This window comes from Carassius auratus, linkage group LG44F (assembly GCF_003368295.1).
Source record: "Carassius auratus strain Wakin linkage group LG44F, ASM336829v1, whole genome shotgun sequence".
NCBI classification, from domain to species: Eukaryota; Metazoa; Chordata; class Actinopteri; order Cypriniformes; family Cyprinidae; genus Carassius; species Carassius auratus.
The window spans coordinates 4,169,565-4,191,870 of NC_039298.1; the positions used below are offsets into that span (position 1 = coordinate 4,169,565).

The 22,306-nt window shown below is 39.3% G+C and overlaps 1 protein-coding gene across 4 annotated transcripts in view; it reads right to left on the reverse strand.

Annotated features, from left to right (window-relative positions):
• The window catches only part of LOC113068354 (thyroid hormone receptor beta-like), a 74,440-nt gene that overhangs the window by 22,840 nt on the left and 29,294 nt on the right, over nt 1–22,306 (reverse strand). The window lies entirely within an intron of this gene.

The following is a 22,306-nucleotide window of genomic DNA, read 5'->3' on the forward strand; positions in this document are numbered from 1 at the left end:
AGACACATCTCCGGTACACAACATCACCTCTATGCTTCTTCTAGAGTTTGCGATACCTTTCTTGTGTGGCCCTTGCATCCACTGCATCTGAGAGAAGTCCGGCCTGCCGTCGCAGTAGTAGTCTGGTTGGTGGTAGTGACTGAGAGGCACGTCCATGGAGCACAACTCGCTCTTGAACACAGGGTTGCCCCCAGTAAACGGGCACCCGTAGGGCTGGCTGGGCGGCCAGGCCTGCTCCATGCTGGGAGGATGGTGGTGTAACGGCTGCGGCTCACAGTGAGTGAAACCGTGCCCTTCATCACCGTACATGCAGTACTCGCCTCCGGGAGGCACCGCATATCCCCCGCACACACCTTGGCCTATGTCATACACGTCTGACATGCAGTAATTCATTACCAAAAAAGGCACACACACACAAAATCTCAAGTTAATTCAACAAAAATTCCTGAGCTGTATGAACAGAATGCGTTTGGCGGTCGCATTGACGTGCAAGCTGACAAAGTCATGAAGCAAAATGTGTGAAAATTGTCCGGAGGACACCGGCTCTTATATGTGGAGAATCCGCCCGCCCCACTCACCCCTCGCCCCGTCAAATTGAGTGGAAGATTTCTGAGCACGCTCTCTTAATCTGACACCGGACAAATCCAAGCCGGAGCGACACATCCTCGGACAGAAGGCCGTCATACATGTGTGTGACACACCTTCAAACAGATCAGATCATGCTAATATCAACATCAGACCAAGCCTAGCTAAAACGGCAAGATTATCATCACAATCCCAAAAGCCAAAGTTGATTGATTTCAGATATGAGACGCTTCCAGCGCTGATCCTAAGCTCATGACACATGTGAGGGCTTGGACGCCATTAACTGATGCGTAACTTCATGGAAATGACCACATAATGAATAAAATGTGGAGTCTCCTGCCATCAGTACAGATACTGTCCTATAGAAAAAACACTTTAATACATGCACACTCGGATGCCACTTTGAAAACAGAATTGACTGATCAGTTCAAGAAACATTACATCAGATGAAATAATGTCTTTTTAAACATGAAGTACAATTTTAGTTTACATTTTCATCCAAAAGAAGATAATGTTTTAATTATAATTTGTAAGAATAACATTAATCATAAATGTAACCTTTCAAGTTAAAATATATAGACTTGTGTGGCTTGTTGTTGATTAATATAGAAGAAGAATTTTGTTCATAAAAACAAACTGATTTTATTGACAGTTTTACACTTTCAATGGAAATATACTAAATGGAAATTCAACAATCTGTTGTAATCTTAACTGTAATACCAATGTAACTTGTAACTGTATATGTTCAAATAAATACAGGTTACATTGAAATATGAAATTATTAATAATTATTTTATCCAGTCTACAATAAAATTCATTTTTCTCACTTTCCCCTGCTTCAATCAACATCTAGATACTGTAGTATGAGTACGATTGCTGAAGTCACTAAAAACGTCAGGAAAATGCAATAAAACAGTGCCCGAGATCAAACAAACCCGGAGGTGGAAACTGGGTTATGACCCTGAGAGTTAAAACAGCCGAAGCAGCAGGTAACAGCTGTTTTTAGCAAGGGCTGCTGAGGCAAAGCCCCTCCACAACACAGCCTGATACCAGTTTAACTTTTTGATGAGGTGACCGTCTCACATAAGCCTAATCTTCACAGGGATTTCATAAAGACTTTAACCACCAAAAACAACATTCAGACATATTAGCACACATCTGAACAATCTGTCTCTGCTCAACAAAACACAACCTCCAAATATTAAGACAACATATTTTCAGTATATGCAATTTATTCCTCTGCGAATAATACATCCAAATTCACCACAAAACTCATGTAAAAATCCTTATTAGGTTAGGAATCTTGAAATTCTTCAAATGCTTTATTGATTTTCTTAATCAATTTATTATTTTTAATGAACTGACCAGGTTTAAATGGTTAAAGAGCTCTAGATCATGATAGTAAACTGCATTAAACATCTAGCGCTCCGGATTAGAGCCTGTGGCCTTTGACAGCTCTTCGCCACTTTGGGCATTTCCACCTAATGACATGCGATCATTATCCAATTGCTGAGTAATTAAAAATATCCATGACTTTCGATGTTCTTGACACTGCAGATGTTACAACATCCAAACCCTGTACACCAGAACAGCTTTAAAACAAACACATACAGTTACTTTGGACTGCAGTTGCAGGTTATCATGACGTTAAACAGCAAACTCATACTGAAGAAGTTCAGTGACAAGAAAAAGTATGAACTTACCAAAAATAACACTCCTAGATTGAAGGGAGAAATATCCACTCACAGTCTCAACCGTTGCCTCCTTAACGCCTAAAATACCTCAAAGGAAACTGATCCATCACAGACCACTGGAGATCCTGAAGTTACTCAATAATCAAGAACTAGACACCGACATGTTTTAAGAAACGCATCCATAACCCTACCACACACCTACCACACTCTCTGACTCTCAGCACATGAGTCGCTGGTTTATGTAGGAACTGTGTGTTCAGTTTGGCAGGTCTGTGTGATTATGCACCTTCTAGCGTGTTTTCCACCAATTTATTCCCTCCAGGATCGATCACTTGAGGTCCCGGGTTCAAGGCTGGTCATGTTCAATTTTCGGCTGGTGACCCTCACAGCACTGGGGATAGGGCCTGGGTTGACATGGCTTCCTGAGCCAGATGTCCCCAGCCTTACCTGAGCAGACAGCTTCACTAAGGCCACCTTAAACACACAGCCAGGGTGACCTGAGGGAAAGACCAAAACAAAACACTCTCATCCCTACCCCTACAAGACTCCCCAGCCTCACCGATGACTCTCAACAAATCTCTTGCTCCCACAGCAAGAGACTCATAATGACTCCATGTGATTTACAAGAGAATCAAATCCTGTCTGAAGTACAAGCTGTCATGGCAAGAGGCCTTGATCAATACTATTCATGATCTAGACATAACTGATCAATATGGTTACTGATCTAGACATAATTCAGCCAGTGTTTACAGCAAATCAAGGGCAGCGACCAATTAACTAATCATCTTAATTTCATAATCTGTGGCAAATGAAGACCAGTGTCAGTTTAGGACTGCTGGCAGAATATCTTCTTTCAGCATGCTGGTAAAGTTCTCTAGATTTATGAAAATATCCTCTCTAATGAGCTCCATGAAGACAATCAAATCTTCCAACCCAAATGAACCAAACAGATCTATTATTTTCTTGATCCACAAACAGTGCAATTCAGTGAGTTTCAACCATGCAGAGCTGATCAAGTTGGATCACACTGCAAAAAGCCCACAAAACCTAGAGGACCCAGTTGCATGAAAACCAGAACTTGCCTTTCCGAAGAGACTGGAAACAATACTTTGTCACTGAGGCGATGACACTTTACTTGCAAGTAGGGGTTTAGGAAAAAAAAAATCGAAAAGGGTTGCCACTTCTGCTTAACTCCTAACCCTAAAGACAAACAGGGTTGTGAACAGGGCAGGACGAAGGATTAGGAGGTTAATTAGAGGGTCAGAAGTAATCTCTATCTCACAGGATCAATAGAACGGTAACCAGATGCAGATATGTGGACAAGATCCTGACCAAACTGGATTTGTTCAAGACAACAGGACCGAGATAACCCTTTTGGCATGAAGTGTCATTTTACATTTTTCTCCTGAAGTCCTACTTGCAAGTGTCATTGCCTCAATTATAAAGTATTGTTTCCTGAGGAAACTTGATGATGTGTGATACATGGCTATAGTTGTGGATGGTATATCTCTTTGGAAAGACAAGTTCTGTTTTTCATGTAACTGGGTCCTGCAGGTTTGTGAGGTTTTTGCATTGTGATCCAACTTGATCAACTCTGCATTTGAAACTCATCTGGGATCTGCCATCTAGCAATAGAAGTCAAAATGGGGTTTTAAGTAATTCAAATGTGTTCATGCAATTTTTACCTATCATGTTACATACAAGGCATTTGTTATATCCAGTGGGGATATAATTACTGGTTATAAAGACTTGGCAGGAATTGTGGGTGGGAGTAGTGCATGTACAGTTCTCTCTCCACTTTCAATACCATGACTTAGGTGCCCTTGAGCAAGGCATCGTACCCCTAACTGCTTCCCGGGCGCCGCAGCATAAATGGCTGCCCACTGCTCCGGGTGTGTGTTCACAGTGTGTGTGTGTGTTCACAGACTGTGTGTGCACTTTGGATGGGTTAAATGCAGAGCACAAATTCTGAGTATGGGTCACCATACTTGGTTGAATGTCACGTCACTTTCACTTTCATTTGTGATTTTAGAAATGACAAACTACAAGTCCTACTCTACACTGCTCAAAACTCACTTTTGAATCATCAGTGACACATTTTTTTTTATATATATAAAAAAACATACTTCCAGTCTGTGAGTCAGAACAGCCAACAGATCAAGAAACAGTCCTCCATTAAATGTGTCGTTATCACATCTGAATATTTGGGTTGAACTGTTCTGAAACAGTGTTGTAAATACAACTTAACACTAATTTCTAGATGTGTTTTGGAAGACCAGAGAAAGTAGTTTAACAGTCAACATTCAGCTCAATTCAGTTCAATAACAGTGTCAACCTCATTTCAGTTCGTATTAGTTTTTATCTGAGAAGTTGATGTTACTACTGAATATTAATTGTATTTAGACCCCATTTCTACTGAAAAAAGCAACAATTCTAGCGAAATTTCAATTGTAGAGAAAAAAGACTTTTGGACCAAGGTCACCGTAGCCACAGGAAGCAGCCTGTCTCCAGGTCAGATGCTCACTGCAGTCCGTCTCCAGGTCAGATGCTCACTGCAGTCCGTCTCCAGGTCAGATGGTCACTGCAGTCAGTCTCCAGGTCAGATGGTCACTGCAGTGAAGTCATCCGGATCCAGTGATTGCACAGATACTGTTTGAACTGAACTGAGCTGGATGATGATGTCACTGAATTCAATGATGAACTGCCTTTAACTGAAAGTTGAGTGTTTACTATTGTCATTTTGCATTATTAACACATTATTCTCCTATTTAATACAGTTAAGTGCCTTGACACAATCTGTATTGTTAAAAGCACTATATAAATAAAGGTGACTTGACCAGAATTGGAAAACACATCCAGATGCCCTGGGCAGCTTTCAGGTTTCTAAAAGTTGCGAATCGCTAACAAAAGACTAAAAAGGTCCAGGTTTGTGTGTCTGTAATTTGTTAAGTCTTTTTAGAAGGGCCTGCCAAAAACATCAGGATTAAAGTCTATTGGGAGGAAATCTTTGGATGCAAAGGTGCTTTCTGTCTACAAATGAATCTACTACAAAATTTTAGTGCAGGCAATATTTCTATTACAATTAATCTACTGTGTATGATATCCAAATAAATTAAATCTCATCTATCAACATGTGCTGCTAAAAGTCCCAAAATGAATATCCTTTAAAGACAATGCATTACTGTACCAGACAAACGCACTTAAATGGACAAAGCGTGGCTTTTAAAGTCAATATAAAGTTTTATTTCATTTCATTCAGCGAACAGTCTATGTAAAACAATACTGGTTTATTAAGCAGTCTAAAGCAGACTCCTGGATCAGGTCACTATGTTCAGACTGTGTCTCAAGAACTATTTTGATCAATTAGAAGTCAGCCAAGGGGTGAAGAGTCTTGCTTTTCAGATACACATTCTGCTATTCTGCATTTTTATGTAGTTGACTTGTAGTGATTATTTTTTGCTGGTCTTTGTAGACATGCAGACCGACAAGAAAGACACTGTTGAGTTTTCAGGGAAAAGAGATTTCAACAAATCTCTTTTGATTCATCAAGTCTTGTTATTGTTAAAAGGTACCTCTTTAGTAATGAATTAAAGGATTAAACACACAAAAACCTTGTTAAGGACATCGGTTTCCATAAACACGCAAATACAAATGACACATTGTCAGCAGAAGCCAAAACAAGTGAGCAGAAGGCCGGGCAGAAGCGTTTCAGACTGATGTGTCAGAGCTAAAGCAGGATCAGCACCACATGGCCTGAGTTACACGTCTGATGCAATGAAAGTTTAGAAAAGATGCACAAAACAGATGGCCTTGTTTTTCAAAATGATGCTGCATCTGAACACAGAGACGCACATTTACTAAATAGCACTGTATTGCAACATATAAACCTTCATCAAATCCACTACGAACCCCACAACCTGATTTGAACAGGCACCATCAGTAATGTTTTATCTATATACAAAAAAGTTATTGTCCTCCTGGTTCAAGTCTTTAACCCTCAGTGAATGCAACAGTAATAGAGAAGTAAACTCCAGTAATCTGAAGATGTGTGCTGGTTTATTTCTTTCCACTGACAGGATAAAGTACATAGCACTCACTTACACATGTTGACCCTAACTTGGTCTGACACTCTTCACAATAATGGCACAGAAACACATAGGCTGTCATCATGCTGAAGCGGGAGGATTTGTCACTCTCAATTAGCGCTGGTGGGATGGCAGCGCTCCTCTGAGGCTCCGTCCAGAGGGGCCCATCATGTAACAGATGGCCAGCAACCAGCATCATGATATCATGCACATCATGCTCATACTCACAGTCTGCTTATACAAACACACGTGGAGACCGTCAGCACTGGACGTCTCTCAGCCACCAATCAACATATTTGGTAATGAAGAAGACCTAAAGAGATAAACTTAACCTCTGAGTAACTAGTGTGGTTAGGAAGAAATGAGAATTTGAAGTCCATATTTAAAAACTTGTTTATATAATATATTTAATTATTGTAAATATATAAATAACAAAAACCTACATTGCTGGCAAATTTTGGAGATTATATGATTTTTTTATGCTTTGAAAGAAGTCTATTTTGCTCAACAAATGATTTAAAATACAGTAAAAACAGTAAATTGTAAAATATGAAGCTAAATGTTTTCTATTTAAACATATTTTGTAAAATCTAATATATTTCTTTGATCAAAACTGAATTTTCAGCATCATTACTCAAGTTGTTAGTGTCACAGGATCCTTCAGAAATTATTCTAATACTGTATGTCAATTTGCTGCTCAATAACCATTTCGGAGAATTATCAATGTTGAAAACAGTTGTATATTTCTGGCAACTGTCATACTAATAATAAAAAAAAAAACTTTTTTACATATTTTTGGTATACTTACGGTCACTTTTGAACAATTTGATCAGTTGAATCAATTTGATTAAAGCATTCTGGCTAAATGAAATAATCAATGTCTTGTTAAAATACAACAACAACACTAAAACATCTTTCACTAAAACATCTACTAGATCAAAAACACAGGAGCATACTATTAGTTTTGAAAACTGTTTTCTACTTTAATTTTAAAAAGTGGAAAACAGCTTTTTCATTTTCAGCAGCTATTACACTAAATCCTTGTCCTATCTTAATAAATGCTTCTAGTGGGGTTTGATTTTTCTTATTATTACCACAGTTGAAAATGATTGTGCAGCTTAATGAAGTGAGAAAAATTAAATTGTATGTCTCATTGAATACAGCTGTATTTCTTGCAAGTTGCTGTATACTGCCATGTCAAATTTTGGTTTTAACCCTGTAAAGCCTGGCATATGAATTAACAGTCAGAAAACAAATCTAGGTATTTCAAACTGGACAGTTTATTGCACCTTTGTGCTCTGTGTCTGATAGTTGCTATTAAACCATGCACTAACCTACAATGAAGATCTCCAGTTCTTTTTTTCAATAGGTGGTTTGTACAAGGGTCCTCCAGCTGCCCTTGGTGGAAGCACTTAATCCAAAAAATCTTGCCATTTACTCTGGAATAGCCTTCCTGATAATGTTCGGGGTTCAGACACACACTCTCTGTTTAAATCTAGATCAAAAACGCATCTCTTTCACAAAGCATTCAAATAATGCATCTCATAAATTGTGACTGCAGTTGCATCTGATCAAATGTGGATTCTTATTATTTATATTTGGTTAAACTAACTAATTTGACTTTGTTGGAACAGCAGCTATGCTAATGATGTCTCTATTTGTTTCTATGTTCTGCCACAGGATTTACACAAGCTCCAGTCTGGATCCAGAACACCTGAGAAGAGATGATGCTGACCCTGAATTAACAAACAGAACTAACAAATACTGCTGCAAGTGTGACTGCATCATATGATACCTGCTGTTAATAATGTTCATCGTCTGGCTGAATACGTCTTGTATACATTTTTCTGAAAAATCCTGTCATACGTGCACAAACTGACAGTCACCACTTATAAGCTATTACTAAATATTGTAGAAACATAATTTTCTGTAAAGTTGCTTTGTTATGATTTGTATTGTAAAAAGCGCTATACAAATAAACTTGAATTTAATTTAGACTCCTTTACGTTTGTAAGAGCTTGAAGATGCAGTATCTTGACATACAATGTAAAAACAGTGATTTTTTTCCCTGTATTGCTGAAGACTACCAACCAAGATGTCTTAAAAGATAGTAGTTCAAAATCAGTTTCTTCCCAGTAATTTTTGCAGCCCATAAACTTTTTCTGAGTGATATATCTTTAGAAAGATCCAGATTCAGTAAAGAGTTAAAAAGCAACGGTTCTTTTCTCTTCCACAAACTTTGGGCATTGTTTAACTCTCTGGAAAACTTGAAAAGTGTCCATGCTTTTAGAAGTGATTCATAATATGATGTTAGTCCTGCAAATCCAACTTGTTTATCTCAATCAGGAACAGGTGACGATCTAGTCCCATGTTGTCTGCTTTCCTCAATAAGGTACACAAAATTCCCATACACATCTCTGAATTTGTCTCACAAGGTCTTCTGGGGGTTCAAGGATAATCATTCTGTGCCAAAGGGAAGAGGCTAAGAGGTTATTAGATATCAACACCCTTCCCCTGTAGAACATCTGTGTCACGGTTCATGAATGCACCGTCTCCAGCTGTATTCATGTTACGTCATGTTGATTGTTTCATGTGGGTGTTGAGGTGCATCTCATTCCAGCTGCCTATTTAACACCCTGTCTTTCGTCTCTTGTTTGTCAGATCGTTGTTTGAGGTCCTTCGTGTTAGATGTCTGTTTCTCGTGTTCCTGCCTTGCTTTGTCTCCCGTTTCGGTTCGCTCTGGATTACTACCTTCACACACGGATTATCGTCACCTCACTCGGATCTACCACCACCGTCATCCCTACCAGCGCACTCACCTCACCAACTCACCAGTCTGTGCTGCCATCGAGGTTCCTGCGTCACTCTCCTACCTTCCATCATCACATCTTGTACAATAAACTCGTTTTACTCGCTTTTGCCTCCTGTTTCATTTACCACGCATCACAATCTGGGGCAGCAACCATTTCCAAGAAGACAAATGTGCACATACTTTCTCCAGCAGGTCCTCCCAATTTTTCTTTTTGTATTCATTTGTCCCCCAAAAAACACCTAGATATTCAAAACCTGCCATTCCCTTTTTACCCTTAACACGTTGACCACACCACACAGCATCACTTTTACACCAGTTAATTTGATGGTGGCTGATGATGCCTTGCTATAACAATCTAGAGATTTATTTACCACTTTAACATCATTATCACCTCTGATTAAAACTGTAACATGATCCGCATATTCAGATAATTTGACAGATTGCTGGGAGTTAATATATATATATATTTCCTTAGTTTAAAATAACAAAGGTTCAATAATTATACTATAAAGTTGGCCCGAAAGAGGACAACCCTGTCTAATTCCCCTCTGAACTTTCACAGGAGTACTTAGGCCACCAGACATTTTTATCACCAAAACCAAAGGACTTTAGAGCATCAAGAAGAAATATGTGATCCACCCTATCAAAAGCCTTTTCTTGATCTAATGATAAAAAAAAAAAAAAACATTTCAATCTTATTATCAAAAGCATAGACATAAGTATCTTACCAAATGTAGATTATCTACAGTAGATCCATCTTTTATGCAGTAAGACTGATCTTTATCGGCAGACAGTCCATCTATTCCAGGTGCACGATCTACAGAGAGTCCCATAACAGCAGCCGTAACTTCTTTATAGGTAAGTTCAGTCTTTAAGAATTGTCTGCTTTGAGGTTAAAACTGGAATATCATAAAGTATTTAAAAGTACAGGTTGTAGGACCTGCCACGAGAGGGCACACTACCAAAACAATAACAATCACGTTGTTTGATGACGCTAAGAAGGAGCGTGGAATGATGGGATTTGTTGTCTTCTACCCAACCGCTGACGGCCATCACTCAGACAGAAAGATAAATCATTGATTTAACGGGGGTAAGGCAAAGTTTTACAAATGTTGTGTTTGATGTCATAATTTTAAAACACGAGTTCAACGATTTGCGTGAGTAGATTACATACAATGCAAGTCAAAGCAAAGACACGACCAGACTATGGATCAGACGAGTCCTCGCACGGGTCTAGAGACGTGATGCCCCACGTTTGGCGTGTATGCCCCATAATCTTGTTGATCGTTATATAGCTGAAGTTTGTGGCGAAGCTCTCTCCAACTAAAAAATGCAACACCAATATTAATCCTCACTCTTACTCTCCTCTTGTCCCAAACTCTTCTTGGTTCATTTGGTTGGCCCATATGCTTATGTTTACGGGAGCTGTTCTTGTCGACAGAACCAGCGGCAGACGGTAAACTGTCATTATGTTTCATAAATAACACAATCCACCATAAAACGTGCAAGAAGAAGTAAATAAGGAACTGCTTGAAGCAAGTGTCTTGACCATTACAGTCTTTTAAACAGTATATCAACTTTCCTTGTCCTTTTTTACGCTCAAGATACACACACACGTCTCTTACTGTTAAAAACTCACTCCTCACAAGAGCTCAGCAAAATTAGACTTTTCTGTCCACAGATCTTTAAGTTTTGCAGTGTTATTTGAAATTAAAATTTGCACCAATTATTTTATTTTTCATTTTCATGTATTTTTTCAGACATTCCAATGACTTTTTTTATACAAAACGAAGAATGTGATAAGTATCGATGGTAAAAGATTCTTATTTGTACCTTCACTATTTCCCACCATTGAATGCAATTTTCATAGCAATTCTTCCCGCTCTTCCAAGACTCCCAAAATAACTTTAAATTCTCACAAAAATCTTATCTTCTTATAATTTATCATAAAAATGTTAATAATGATTTTTATGCATTCTGTTTAATAAAGTACACTTTATAATAAATGTAATATCAGATTCTGAATTGGAATTTTTTTTTTTTTAAATGAGAAACTCTATTTCTTATATTACATGACGTATAGAGTCTATCCAACCATGCAGAAGAAACCTTCTCCTTACTAATCTTCACCCTTGTATATTGATGTGAAAGGAGATTATGTTCTCTCCATACATCAGACAGGTTATATTTAATCACTTATACTTAATCAAAGACTTGACTTGACTTGTGCATGATGTTCCTCACGATTCCCTATCCTTTGTAAAGTCCAAGGTGCACTTAAAATCTCCCCCTAAAATAATGAGATCTCCTTCAGGTTGTTGTTTTAAAAATTCCTCTAATTTAGTGAACAAACAAATTATCATTAGACCTGTATTTGGAGCATAAATATTCACAAAAAGTAAAATAATATGACTAATTTCTGCCCTCACAATCAGCAATCTCCCTGGATCAACTTCATTTTTTGACAAGATCTTCACTTTAAAAATAGTGGAAAAAAGTACTGCCACTCCAGCACTCAAATTGGAACCATGCCTAAGGATATGCTCTCCTTCCTACCATTGGCCCAATTCAGCCTCATTACTTCGATCACTGTGAGTCTCTTGTAGAAAAATCACACATATATCCTTCAAATGTGAAATCTCTGAAAATAAACTATTCTTCCTTCCATCTCTCATCCCATTAACATTTGGGGATCCCACCTGAAAGACTTCCACGAGAAAGAGGAGGAGAAAGAGAAAGAAAGAAAAAGTACAGATAGAAAAATAATTAGCAGTCATCATAATAAGATCTGGGGGAAAAAATCAATGACTTCTACACCTGCTTTTCCTTTTGTTTCATCTAAAAATAAAAATAGAAGATCTGTTCAAGAGTATACATATCCTTTTCAGCTACTCTTACTACATCAGATGTAACTGACCACTGCTCTTCATTTCTCAAACCAACTTCAGTACATTGGGACTATTCATCTAATTCATGTCATATTTCCTTCAGAAACTCGTGCTTTTGTTTCGGTTTCACATATTCCTCCATCATTTTCCTGAGCTTCACTTATATCAATCTCACCAGTTACAGTCTCAGAAATATCACTCACCGCCTCTGAGGCTGCTTTCTCCTGCGTCTCAGTTCTCTGTTCTTCTGTATGCTTTTGGGGTTGGTTCGCATTATTAACATGTCCAAGTGATGTAAATGGCCACTTATCATCTTTATGTGGGCACGTGAAATATTTGTGTCCTAGGTCACCACATTCAAAACATTTTGCATGTTCAGCACTTGCATAAATCAAGTACGAGTTCTCTTCTTGAATAACTTGGAATGAAACTTCTAAAGTATGCTCTTGCGAAGTCAAAAACAAAGACTTGGCAGCGGAAAGAAGTAACATGTTTAAGCGCAATGTTTTTACAGCCTTAAAGAATCATTCTCACTGGGCTTGCTATTTTTCCAAATGTTTTCAACACTTTCGTGAAGACATCACATATTGACATATTGATTACAGGTGATAAATTGGAAATCGTGATTTTTGTTGCTGGAGCGGATAGTGGGCTAACTGGGTAAAACATTTCCTTAACCCATATTCTGCTCACTGTCAACTGATTCATTGTCACTGTCAACTGATTCATTCAACTGATTGATAAAAAAAAAAAAAAAAAAAAAACAACTGCTTTGTTCATTTGCGAAGCTGAAATTATATTATCAAAAGCTATTTGGTCTCCCACAACTAAAAGTAGCTCCTCTATTGTCACGCCAGGCTCTGGTACACACCTACACCTATTTCGTAGTGATACATTAGGTGGTGTTTGCCCGAGAATAGACGCCATCAAGGTGTCAAAAATTCCAGGTGCACACAATAGAAACGTATACTTATTTTACCTTAAACTCGAATAACGAGGGAGAAAGGAAAAAGAAAAAAAAACTTTTTCACTCTCAGAAGTGCACTCAGTCAAAGTCCTTTTAGGCAAGTCGTGCCACTCAGCCGCCATCTTGGCAACGCCTCCTGGCAGCTATTTCAGACTAATGCTGTGTTCACACTAAATGCAAATAGAGCATCTGGCGCGAATTATTTCAATGTTAAGTCAATGCAAAGGCGCGTTTACGCGAGTCTGGAGGTCTTGCGGTGCGAATGAAGCGCTTAGCGCATCGCGGAAGACGTGAATTCGCCTCAATCGTGCATCTAGTTTGCGCGAATGATGTGAATTGATGTGCAAACTGCGCATTAAGCGTGAATGGTGCTTTGTGTGCATTTAAGCGTTTGACGTGAATTCGAAATGATCGAAAATTCACATTTTTTGGCTGAAAATGCTGTGTGAACTCAGAAGCCAAAATGTTGATGATTTTGCCCCAAAATAAGGTTTAAAACCCCTTTTCCCCACAGGTTATACTTTTACTATGCATTCGCAAGGGTTCCTCAACTGTGCGCATATGTCAGTGGAACCAGACGATAGACTCAAATGTTTCCCGGCGTGACTGTTAAAAGCAGATGATTGGCTTTCCAGTGGGAGGGGCTGGACATTTGCATACAACCACTATCTTTGCCGTTACGGGTTTTCCTTATATAGTTGTACTGAGGATTGAGGAAGTGACATGTCTCTTATAAATTGTCTCTGACTCAGTCCTCCTCACCCACACTCCCAACATGCAACAAGCAAAGAGAGAGAGAGAAATGGTCACACAGTGGAGTAAGCTGTCTTAACCGACCGTGGTTTGTGTTCTGTGAACACGTATGAGCTTCATCACTGTGTCTATCACTCGACTCTGTTCCCCTTTAGGGCTGATGGTGAACTGATGATAAAACTAAGGACATTATTAACTGTCTTTACATTTATTTTGAAAGATGAAGCTCACGATTATGGAAAGGGGCTTTACTTTTCTGACAAGTGCATGTCAACATATTCTGTTACACCAAATAGAAAAAATAACAATCTTTAAAAAAGCATCATATGATCCCTTTAAATCATAATAAGCCATAGAAAAGGTTGTTGTTGTTTTTTATCCCGATGAGTTGACCTATGTTGAGCAATAGGTAAGGGAAAACATATGTGAAAAAGGAAGAAGCAGGGAATACAGAGCTGGATGTAGAGTGACACTCTGAGTAGCCTGTATATTATTAGTGATGTTTGATTTGTTCTTTTGATTGGCTGTTCTCTTCAATAACTCAGCTGAACTTGCAGTGAGCCTCGGCCACATTAACCCTTGTGCAGTAAAATTCAGCATATATAATACAGAAACTTTTCAAATAATCACAAAAAAGAACAAAATGTATTGCTTTTATCAATGCTAAATGTAAACTACACTATACTGTATATAAGCCCAGATATATATGTAAAGTTGGACATATAGTACTCACATAAAGCAATATATTGTTAGCATATTCCAAACTATATGCTATATGACTATATAACTATTCCAAACATAATTTTCCCATTCCCAGTGGCATGGTTTTGACTGTATTGTACTTGAAGCTGGGCTGCAATATACTTTTACTGACCCCAAGAGCCAGATTACAAAAGGGCAGTATAAATTAATAGTTTCCAGATTAATCTAGGGCAGGAACTCCATTCCGGAGTATTGCTCAATGATTGCTTAATGCATCATCAATGTTATGAAGCAGGTTGCAAGTCAAAAGTGGCTCAAAAAAAGAAGTATTTTCTTAGAAAACTTGATTGGCATTTGTTTCAGATGCCACTTGCTTTAATATTTTACATCTATGCAAGGCAAGTTTATTTATATAGCACATTTCATACACAATGGTAATTCAAAGTGCTTTACATAAAAGAAAGTAAAATAATCCTAAAAAAATAAATAAAAAAAAATAACTAAAGGCGGACTTGCCTTGTTTTGTGTGAAGCCTATTTCTAACTAATAATAATAATAATAATACGTTTATTTTATATAGCGCCTTTCTCAGACCCAAGGTCGCTTTACATAGAAATAGAATAACAGACATAATAACAGAATAAACAGATTAACATTACATAGGAAACATAAGAATTAGTGATACAAACAGTAATACAGCAAAACATACAGTAGATGGATTATGAATTGTATGAGGAGAAGTGATCATTAAACAGAAATGTCTTGAGATGTGTTTTGAAGAAAGGAAGAGATGAACAGTCACGAAGAGGTTGTGGGAGGGAGTTCCAGAGTTTTGGGGCCAGGTCTCTGAAAGACCTACCACCCACGGTGGAAAGTCTAGTGCGGGGAATAACAAGAAGTTTTTGGTCGGAGGATCTGAGTGAACGGGAGGGGGTGTATGTAATCAGAAGGTCACAGATGTATGGAGGAGCGAGGTTATGGAGAGCTTTGAAGGTGAGTAGTAGTACTTTGTATTTAATCCGGGACGGGACTGGTAGCCAGTGGAGTTGATGGAGAATGGGGGTGATGTGAGCAGATCGTTTTGTATTTGTAAGGAGCCTGGCTGCCGAGTTTTGAATGTATTGCAATCTTTAAAGTGATTTGGTGGGTAGACCAAGGAAAAGTGAGTTACAATAATCTAAGCGGGACATGATGAAGGAGTTAACCAAAGTCTCTGCATCACTAATAGAAAGGAAAGGTCGGAGGCGGGCAATGTTACGGAGGTGAAAGAAGGCAGTTTTAGTGAGTGATTTGATATGATGATCAAAACTGAGAGTGGAGTCGAATGTAATGCCAAGGTTTTTGACAACCGGGGTGGGGTGAACGGGTGAATCATCAATATTAAGAGTAAAAGTGTACGGTTTAGAGAGCATGCTTTTGGGGCCAATCAACAGAATTTCAGTTTTAGCCGTGTTGAGCTTGAGAAAATTGTTTTCCATCCATGTTTTTAAGTCAGAAAGGCAGTAAGTGAGCGAGTGTGGGGGGGGGGGGGGGTCAGAGGGGGAAGTAGTGGTAAGTAGTGTCAGAGTTGAATGTCATCAGCATAGCAGTGGAAAATTAAGACCGTGGCTGCGAATAATCTGACCAAGAGGGAGGATGTATATGAGAAAGAGGAGTGGCCCGAGAACCGAACCCTGAGGGACCCCACGAGTGACTGGGGACATAGAAGACTTATGTGAGCAAAGTGCAAAAAACTGCTTTCTGTTTGTGAGGTAAGATTGGAACCAACTTAGGGCTGTGCCTGAAACACCAGTGGTAGACAGACGGGAGATTAAGACATTGTGATTTATTGTATCAAAAGCAGCACTAAGATCGAGAAGGATGAGAATGTGGAGTGAGCCAGAGTCCACAGACAGAAGGAGGTCGTTAACTATGCGTAATAGGGCAGTCTCAGTACTGTGACATGGGCGGAAGCCAGATTGAAAAGGCTCGTACAGGTTGTGATGGTGTAGAAAAGTGTGTAGTTGTGAGGCCACCACTTTTTCTAATACCTTAGCCAGAAAGGGGAGGTTGGATATTGGACGGTAGTTAGACAGTGATGTAGGGTCAGAATTAGGTTTTTTGAGAATGGGTGTAATTACAGCAGTTTTGAGTGCAGCAGGAAGATCACCAGAGTTGAGACAGGCGTTTACAATCAGTGTAATGGGTTCAGCTAAAGATATGACACAGGCCTTGAGTAAAGAGGTGGGGACAGGATCGAGCTGACATGAAGAAGAGTTAGACTTAATAATGATGCCAGTGATAGTGGTAGAGTCAATAGCAGTAAACTGGGAGCTGTGGGCCCATGGGAAGAGGAGTAGATTGAGAGCTAACATGGGTGTTAAAGGTGTTGTACATTTCTGTAATTTTGTCTTCAAAGAATTCTAAGAAGGCATGGCACTGTTCAGGGTTCTTAGGACAGGCAATGAGAGGGGGTTTGAGAAGTTTGTCTACAGTCCTAAATAAGGTTTTTGGCCTGGATATGGAGGAGGTGATGAGTGATGAGTGGTAGTTTGAGCGGGCAGCGTTAAGAGCGTCTCTATATGTCTGGGTATGTTCAGTGTAGAGCAAAGATTGAATTGTAAGGCCAGTTTTTTTATATAGCCGTTTAAGACGGCGGCCAGCGGCCTTTATTTGCCTGAGCTCAGGGGTAAACCAGGGACATCTACGGTTTGCTGGTACAAGCCTAGACCTGAAAGGGGCTAAGCTATCAAGCAGGTTGTTCAGGGAGTCATTGTACATATCAACCAGGTTATCTGGGGATGAATTCTCGTCCAGCTCAGATAACGGTGAGGCCTGTATAGAGGCAGCAAGCATGCTGTGGTCAATTGATCTGGTATTACGACCTGTGATGGTTATTTTCTCAGAGGAGGTAGGAGTTGTGACCATATGAAAACCGCATTCAATTAACTTATGGTCAGATACACCAGAAATGGAACCAGAAACAGAAATGTCATCCAAGCCAGAGGAGCAGAGCAGATCCAGAGTGTGGCCATGAGTGTGAGTAGGAAAGTTAACATGCTGTGTTAAACTAAAACAATCCAATAAAGAGTTAAACTCTGAGGTGTAAGAACAGTTTATATCCACATGTATGTTAAAATCCCCTAACATAATTATGGCAGAACAAAGAGATGAAATTACTATGAGAAGTTCATTCAATTCAGACAGAAAATTTGCAGATGGTTTGGGGGGGGGGCGGTAGATTAACAGTAGTAGTAAGGGTATAGTAACAACCTTTACAGCAATGTATTCAAAGGATGTCACTTCAAAAGGCCTGAGTTCTTTAACAGACAGCTCAGAGCTGTACTACCGCCAACCCGCCTCCTCTCCCTACCAATCTTGGTTTGGATATATAACAATAGCCAGGGGGAGTCAGCATATTTAAATGAATACAATCGGCAGGTCTCTGAGATACAAAACAAATTCCACTTTTTGTCAAAGATAAGATCATTTATTAGGGACGTTTTGTTTGTGATTGATCGCACATTTAGATGGGCAATATTAAAGTTCTGATTTGATGTCGAGGCAGAAGCAGACAGTCTGGAGGGGTGACGGAGATTTTCAAAGTTAATTCCCCTGTTCTTATGCTGGGGTGGCCTACAACGATCGGGCGTGTATGTCGTTGGAATGAGCGCATCATGTCCGTAGATAAGAGTCGGTCCTCTTTTGCCGCGATGAATATAACGTGGACGACGAATAATGCCGAGCGAGCTGCAGAGTTTATACAGCGTTGAGTCCAAGGGGGTGTAGCAACGCAACAGTTTGAGAGTAGTAGGGGTGTAAACATGCTCCCTTTTCTAAATTGTAAAAAACATACACACACAGTATAGAGCAAGTTAAGACGACTTTAGTACAGCTGCCAGCGGAAAACATGACAGCGACAGTGTCGACACAGTAAAGTTTCCACAAGCAACACAGTAACACTCTGCTGATGTTACATGTTAGCCATATATCGTTAATGATACAATGCTAAATGCTCACAACACAAACAGTAAAGTTCACACAAGCAACACAGCAACACCCCGCTAATGCTACATGTTAGCCGACCAGGCTCACAACACAAACCAGTCCGAGATGTAATCAGCGTAGTGCAGTACGCAGACACCAAAACAGACTAGGGACAACAATGAGGCAGGTGGGTAAAAACACACTCACCACAAGTAGTCGCAGTGAAGGGAGCGAGGAAGAAAGCTCATGCAGGAAAGGAGCCGGTGTGCTGGGCCATAGCAAACAGAACAGAAGGAGCAGTGTGTATCAACGTTTGTAGCAATAGTCCACAGATTGAAAGTTTGTAGCAATAGTCGACGGATTGAAAGTTTGTAGCAATACTCCACAAATTGAAAGTTTATAGCAATACTCCACGGATGGAAAGTTTGTAGCAGTAGTCCACGGATTGACACAACAACAGCAAATGTTCCAATGTCCCAACGGAGATTGTGGCAAAGTTTGTAGCAGTAATCCACGGTTACTGACTCTGACTGACTCTGACTCTTACTGAGTAACTGACTCGATCTTAATGATCTGAGTGGTCTGTTAGGTTTATATTAAATGAAAATATCTGCAATATATTTCAGTCTATCTTAAATTTAACTGGAAGCCAGTGTAAGGACCTGAGGACTGGTGTGATATGCTCAGATTTTCTGGTTCTAGTCAGAATGCTGGCAGCAGCGTCCTGGATGAGCTGCACCTGTCTAATGGTCTTCTTGTGAAGGCCGGTGAGGAGACCATTACAGTAGTCCATCCTGCTGGTGAACAAGTTTCTCCAAGTCTTGGCTGGAAACAAAACATCTAATTCTTGCAATGTTTTTAAATGATAGTATGCTGATTTAGTTACTGCTTTGACATGACTACTGAAACTAAGGTCTGTCTCCAGAATCACACCGAGATTCCTGACTTGATTTTTAGTGGTTTGACCCCTAGATTCAAGGTATGCATTCACCTTGAACACTTCATCTCTGTTTTCAAATGCAATAACTTTTTTTCCTTGTTTAACCGAAGAAAGTTCTGGCACATCCAACTATTAATTTCATCAATACATTGGCAGAAGGAGTCAATGGGGCTGTAGTCATTTGGAGATAAGGCTAGGTCAATCTGGGTATCATCAGCATAGCTGTGATAGGCAATTTGGTTATTTCTCATTATTTGACTTAGTGGGAGCATATACAGGCTAAACAAGAGCGGTGCAAGAATTGAGCCTTGTGGGACTCTGCATGTCATGGACGTCCACTTAGACTTATGCTCTCCTATACTCACATAATAATCTCTTCCTTCTAAGTATGACCTGAACCATTTAAGTACCATCCCAGAAAACCTGACCCAGTTTTCCAGTCTCTCTAGTAGTATGTTATGATCGACAGTGTCAAACGCAGCACTGAGATCTATCATTACCAGCACTGATATTTTGTCAGAATTTAAGCGAAAATCATTTATTATCTTAATGAGTGCTGTCTCTGTGCTGTGATGCGGTCAGAAACCAAATAGAACATTGTCCAGGTATGCATTAGAGTTTAAAGTATTTGTTCAGCTGATTAAAAACTACCTTGTCTATAATTTTGCCTATAAAAAGAAGATTTGATATTGGTATATAATTGCTCAAAATGGTGTTATCAAGATTGCTCTTTTTCAGGAGGGGCTTAACAACTGCAGTTTTCAGGGAGTTTGGAAATGAAAATTCACCAATTCTAAGAGATCTGCTTCTAAACAGTTAAGCACCTTTTTGAAAAAAAAAAAAAAGATATAGGAAGTGTGTCAAGATAGCAGGTTGATGATTTTAGGTGCTGCACTATTTCTTCCAATATTTTGCTATCAATTGCTTCAAAAATAGACTTTTTAGTATATTTTTGATATTGCTGGCAAATCTGTCTGACCTCTGCATTACTTAGGATGTGCTAATCGCCTTCCTGATATTGATGATCTTCTCAGAAAAGAAAGAAGCTAACTCATTGCATTTGCTGTCTGAGAGCATTTCACTGGGAATGTGACATGCAATAAAATTTTCCAAATACTGTAGTTTTCTCTTTATTTTGAAGAGTTTATCTATAGTTTTATTATTATAAAAATTTGACAATAAAACATTACATCTAATAAACATCGTGGTGTTTGTGGTATTGTAAAGTGATACCGATTGGTCTTTATAGTTCTTTTGCACTTTAATCTGTGTAAAACGTTTAATTTTATATATCTTTCTGTATCGCTTTATTGTATTCAAATGTTCAGTTATTTTTGTTTTGAGAAAAAAGTTAACCTGTTATACTGTATTATGACCACTTTTTTTAAACTAAATTTCGTAATACTGTGTATCATGACAAAAGCATGAGCAATTAACTGCAACAGGAAAATTAGATACCGGCATAACCCTTATATATACACTCACTCACCGGCCACTTTATTAGGTACACCTGTTCAATTGCTTGGTAACACAAATTGCTAATCAGCCAATGACATGGCTGCAACTCAATGCATTTAGGCATTTAGATGTGGTTAAGACGACTTGCTGAAGTTCAAACCGAGCATCAGAATGGGGAAGAATGTTGCTTTAAGTGACTTTGAACGTGGAATAGTTGTTGGTGCCAGACGGGCTGGTCTGAGTGTTTCAAAAACTGCTGATCTACTCGGAATTTCACACACAACCATCTCTAGGGTTTACAGAGAATGGTATAAAAAAAGACTAAATATCCAGTGAGCGGAGTTGTGTGGACGAAAATGCTTTGTTGTTGGCAGAGGTCAGAGGAGAATGGGCAGACTGGATAGAGATTATATAAAGGCAACAGTAACTCAAATAACCATTCATTACAAGCAAGGTATGCAGAATACCATTTCTGAATGCACAACATGTCGAACCCTGAAGCAGATGCACTACAGCAGCAGAAGACCACGCCGGGTGCCACTCCTGTCAGCTAAGAATAGGAAATGAAGGTTACAATTCCCACAGGCTCACCAAATTGGACATCAGAAGATTGGAAAAACGTTGCCTGGTCTGATGAGTCTCAATTTCTGCTGTAACATTCAGATGGTAGAGTCAGAATTTGGCATAAAGAACATGAAAGCATGGATCCATTCTGCCTTGTCTCAATGGTTGCAGTGTAATGTTGTGGGGGATATTTTCTTGGCACAGTTTGGGCCCCTTAGTACCACTAGAACATCATTTAAATGACACAACCTACCTGAGTATTGTTGCTGACCATGTCCAACCCTTTATGACTAAAGTGTACCCATCTTCTGATGGCTTCTTCCAGCAGGATAATGCACCATGTCACAAAGCTAATCTCATTAATCTCATCTCTTCTTGAACATGAAAATTAGTTCACTTTACTCAAATGGCCTCCAAAGTCACCAGATCTCAATCTAATAGAGCAGCTGAGATGTGGTGGAACAGGAGATTCGAATCATGGATTTGCAGCCAACAAATCTGCAGCAACTGCATGATGCTATCATGTCAATATGGACCAAAATCTCTGAGGAATGTTTCCAACACCTTGTTGAATCTATTCCACAGAAAATGAAGGAATTGCAAAAGGGATCTAGCAAGGTGTGCCTAATAAAGTGGCCAGTGACCTGTATATACAGTATATACTGAATATATATGGTTAGAGTGTTTGACTCCTAACCCTAAGGTTGTGGGTTCGAGTCTCGGGCCGGCAATACCACGACTGAGGTGCCCTTGAGCAAGGCACCGAACCCCCAACTGCTCCCCGGGCGCCACATCATAAATTATGCACACTGCTCCGGGTTTGTGTTCACGGTGTGTGTGTGTGTGTGTGTGTTCATTGCTGTGTGTGTGCACTTTGGACAGGTTAAATGCA